This window comes from Somniosus microcephalus, unplaced genomic scaffold (genome assembly GCF_052327205.1).
Source record: "Somniosus microcephalus isolate GS21.2 unplaced genomic scaffold, FLI_Smic_1.0 unresolved_chr1, whole genome shotgun sequence".
Classification (NCBI taxonomy): domain Eukaryota; kingdom Metazoa; phylum Chordata; class Chondrichthyes; order Squaliformes; family Somniosidae; genus Somniosus; species Somniosus microcephalus.
This window is the reverse complement of record NW_028225179.1, coordinates 122,651,325-122,656,075: the sequence shown is the minus strand read 5'-3', so window position 1 is coordinate 122,656,075 and position 4,751 is coordinate 122,651,325.

The window sequence follows — 4,751 nt, the reverse complement described above, 5'->3', positions numbered from 1 at the left end:
TCTTTGCTTCTTTCTTTCTTTCTCTCTTTTTTTCTCTCATCCTTTCTTTATTTCTTTCTTTCTCTCTTTCTTTCTTTCTTTCTTTCCTTCTTTCATTCTTTCTTTCCTTCTTTCATTCTTTCCTTCCTTCTTTGTATTTTCTTTCTTTCTTTCCTTCTTTCTTCCTTCCTTTTTTTCTTTCTTCCTCTCTTTCTGTCTTTCATTCTTTCTTTCTTTCCTTCTTTCTTTCTTTCTTTCTTTCTCTCTTTCTTTCTTTCTTTCTTTCTTTCCTTCCTTCTATCTCTCTTTCTTTCTTTCTCTCTTTCTTTCTCTCCTTCTTTATTTCTTTCTTTGTCTCTTTCTTTCTTTCTCTCTTTCTTTCTCTCTTTCCTTCTTTCTTTCTTTGTCTCTTTCTTTCTTACTTTCGCTCTTTCTTTCTTTCCTTCCTTCTTTCTTTCTTTCTTTCCTTCTTTCTTTCTTTCCTTCCTTCTTTCTTTCTATCGTTCCATCCTTTCTTTCTTTCTTTCTTTCTTTCTTTCCTTCCTTCTATCTCTCTTTCTTTCTTTCTCTCTTTCTTTCTCTCCTTCTTTATTTCTTTCTTTTTCTCTTTCTTCCTTTCTTTCTTTCTTTCTCTCTTTCTTTCTTTATTTCTTTCTCTCTTTCTTTCTTTCTTTCTTTCTTTCCTTCTTTCTTTCTTACTTTCTTTCTCTCTTTCTTTCTCTCTTTCTCTCTTTCTTTCCTTCTTTCCTTCTTTCTTTCTTTCTTTCCTTCTTTCCTTCTTCCTTTCTCTCTTTCTTTCTCTCTTTCTTTCTCTCTTTCTTTTTTCTTTCTCTCTTTCATTCTTTCTTTTTTTCTGTCTTTCTTTCTCTCTTTCTTTCTTTCTCTCTTTCTTTCCTTCTTTCTTTATTTCCTTCTTTCTTTCTTTCTTTCTTTCTTTCTCTCTTTCTTTCATTCTCTCTTTCTATTTTTCTTTCTCTCTTTCTTTCTTTCTTTCTTTCTCTTTCTTTCTTTCTCTCTTTCTTTCTTTCTTTCCCTCTTTCTTTCTTTCTTTATTTCCTTCTTTCTTTCTTTCTTGCTTTCTTTCTCACTTTCTTTCTTTCTTTCTTTCTCTCATTCTTTCTTTCCTTCTTTCCTTCTTTCTCTCTTTCTTTCTTTCTTTCTTTCTCTCTTTCTTTCATTCTCTCTTTCTTTCTTTCTTTCTTTCTCTCTTACTTTCTTTCTCTCTTTCTTTCTTTCTTTATTTCTCTCTTTCTTTATTTCTTTCTTTCTTTCCATCTTTCTTTCGTTCTTTCTTTCTTTCTTTCTTTCCTTCTTTCTTTCTTATTCTTTCTTTACCTCTTTCTTTTTTTCTTTCTTCACTACTTTCTTTCTATATTTCTTTCTTTCCTTCTTTCTTTCTCTCTTTCTTTCTTTCTCTCTTTCTTTCTTTCTTTCCTTCTTTCTTTCTTTCTTTCTATCTTTCTATCTCTCTTTCTTTCTTTCTTTCCTTCTTTCTTTCTTTCTCTCTTTCTTTCTTTCTCTCTATCTTTCTCTATTTCTTTCTTTCTTTCTCTCTTTCTTTCTTTCTCTCTTTCTTTTTTTCTTTCTTTCTATCTTTCTTTTTCTCTTTCTTTCTTTTTCTTTTTTTCTTTCTTTCTTTGTTCCTTTCTTTCTTTCTCTCTTTCTTTCTTTCTTTCTTTCCTTCTTTCTTTCTCTGTTTCTTTCTTTCTCTGTTTCTTTCTCTCTTTCTTTCTTTCTTTCTCTCCTTTCTTTCTTTCTTTCCTTCTTTCTTTCTTTCCTTCCTTCTTTCTTTCTTTCTTTCTTTCCTTCTTTCTTCCTTCCTTTCTTTCTTTCTTTCTTTCTTACTTTCTTTATGTCCATCTTTCTTACTTTCTTTCTTTCTTTCTCTCTTTCTTTCTTTTTCTTTCATTCTTTCTTTCTTTCTTTCTTTCTTTCTTTTTCTCTTTCATTGTTTCATTCTTTTGTTCTCTCTTTCTTTCTTTCTTTCTTTCCTTCTTTCTTTCTCTCTTTCTTTCTTTCTCTCTTTCTTTCTCTCTTCCTTTCTTTCTTTCTTTCTTTCCTTCTTTCTTTCATTCTTTCATTCTTCCTTTCTTTCCTTCCTTCTTTCTTGCTTTCTTTCTTCCCTTCTTTCTTCCTTCCATTCTTTCTTTCTTTCTTCCTTTCTTTCTGTCCTTCTTTCTTACTTTCTTTCTTTCTTTCTCTCTTTCTTTTTTCTTTCTTTGTCTCTTTCTTTCTTTCTCTCTTTCTTTCATTCTTTGTCTCTTTATTTCTTTCTTTCCTTCTTTCTTTCTTTCCTTCCTTCTTTCTTTCTTTCCTTCTTTCTTTCCTTCTTTTTTCCTTCCTTTCTTTATTTCTTTCTTCCTTTCTTTCTTTCTTTCTCTCTTTCTTTCTTTCTTTCTTTCTCTCTTTCTTTCTATTCTTTCTTTCTTTCTTTATTTCTCTCTTTCTTTCTTTCTTTCCTTCTTTCCTTCTATCTCTCTTTCTCTCTTTCTCTCCTTCTTTCTTTATTTCTTTTCTTCTTTCTTTATTTCTTTCTTTCTTTCCTTCTTCCTTTCTCTGTTTCTTTCTTTCTCTATTTCTTTCTCTCTTTCTTTCCTTCTTTCTCTCTTTCATTCTTTCTTTCTATCTTTCTATCTTTCTTTCTCTCTCTTTCTTTCTTTCTTTCTTTCCTTCATTTTTTCTTTCTCTCTTTCTTTCTCTCTTTCTCTCTTTCTTTCTTTCTTTCTTTCCTTCCTTCTTTCTTTCTCTCTTTCTTTCTTTCTTTCCTTCTTTCTTTCTTTCTTTCTTTCTTTCCTTCTTTCTTTCTCTCTTTCTTTCTTTCCTTCTTTCTTTCTTTTTTTCTTTCCCTCTTTCTTTCTTTCTTTCCTTCTCTCTTTCTTTCTTTCTCTCTTTCTTTCTTTCTTTCTTTCTATCTTTCTTTCTTTCTTTCTTTCAATCTTTCTTTCTCTCTTTCTTTCTTTTTCTTTCTTTCTTTCTTTCTTTCTTTCTCTCTTTCATTGTTTATTTCTTTCTTTCTATCTTTCTTTCTTTCTTTCTTTGCTTCTTTCTTTCTTTCTTTCTTTCTTTCTCTCTTTCTTTCTCTCTTCCTTTCTTTCTTTCTATCATTCTCTCTTTCTTTCTTTCTTTCTTTCTTTCTTTCTATCTTTCTTTCCTTCTTTCATTCTTTCTCTCCTTCTATCTTTCTTTCCTTCCTTCTTTGTTTCTTTCTTTCTTTCCTTCTTTCTTTCTTCCATTCTTTCTCTCTTTCTTTCTTTCTCTCTTTCTTTCTCTCTTTCTTTCTTTCTTTGTCTCTTTCTTTCTTACTTTCTCTCTTTCTTTCTTTCTTTCTTTCCATCCTTCTTTCTTTCTTTCTTTCTTTCTTTCCTTCTTTCTTTCTTTCTTTCTTTCTCTCTTTCTTTCTTTCTTTCTTTATTTCCTTCTTTCATTCTAACTTTCTCTCTCTCTTTCTTTCTATCTTTCTTTCTCTCTTTCTTTCTCTCTTTCTTTCCTTCTTCCTTTCTATCTCTCTTTCTTTCTCTCTTTCTCTCTTTCTTTCCTTCCTTCCTTCTTTCTTTCTTTCTTTCTTTCTTCCTTCTTCCTTTCTCTCTTTCTTTATTTCTCTCTTTCTTTCTCTCTTTCATTCTTTCTTTCTCTCTTTCTTTCTTTTTATTTTTTCCTTTCTATCTTTCTTTCTCTCTTTCATTCTTTCTTTCTTACTTTCTTTCTTTCTTTCTTTCTTTCTCTCTTTCTTTCTTTCTCTCTTTCTTTCATTCTTTCTTTCTTTCTCTCTTTCTTTCTTTCTTTCTCTCTTTCTTTCTCTCTTTCTTTCTTTCTTTCTTTCTTTCCTTCTTTCTCGCTTTCCTTCTTTCTTTCTCTCTTTCTTTCTCTCTTTCATTCTTTCTTTCTTTCTGTCTTTTTTTCTCTCTTTCTTGCTCTCTTTCTCTCTTTCTTTATTTCCTTCTTTCTTTCTTTCTAACTTTCTTTCTCTCTTTCGTTCTTTCTTTCTTTCCTTCTTTCTTTCTCGCTTTCTTTCTTTCTCTCTTTCTATCTTTCTTTCTTTCTCTCTTTCTTTCTTTCCTTCCTTCTTTCTTTCTTTCTTTCCTTCTTTCTTTCTCTCTTTCTTTCTTTCTTTCTTTCTTTCCTTCTTTCTTTCCTTCTTTCTCTCCTTCTTTCTTTCTCTCTTTCTTTCTTTCCTTCTTTCTATCTTTTTTTCTTTCTCTCTTTCTTTCTTTCGTTCGTTCTCTCTTTCTTTCTTTCTTTCTTTCTTTCTCTCTTTCTTTCTCTCTTCCTTTATTTCTTTCTTTCTTTCTCTCTTTCTTTCTTTCTTTCTTTCTGTCTTTCTTTTCTTCTTTCATTCTTTCTTTCTCTCTTTCTTTCATTCTCTCTTTCTATCTTTCTTTCTCTCTTTCTTTCTTTCTTTCTTTCATTCACTTTCTTTCTTTCTCTCCTTCTTTCTGTCTTTCTTTCTCTCTTTCTTTCTTTCTTTCCCTCTTTCTTTCTTTCTTTATTTATTTCCTTCTTTCTTTCTTTCTTCCTTTCTTTCTCTCTTTCTTTCTGTCTTTCTTTCTCTCTTTCTTTCTTTCTTTCTTTCTCTCTTTCTTTCTCTCTTTCTTTATTTCTTTCTTTCTTTCCTTCTTTCTTGCTTTCTTTCTTTCTTTCTCTCTTTCTATCTTTCTTTCTCTCTTTCTCTTTTTCTTTCTTATTCTTTCTTCCTCTCTTTCTTATTTCTTTCTTCACTACTTTCTTTCTTTATTTCTTTCTTTCCTTCTTTCTTTCTCTCTTTCTTTCTTTCT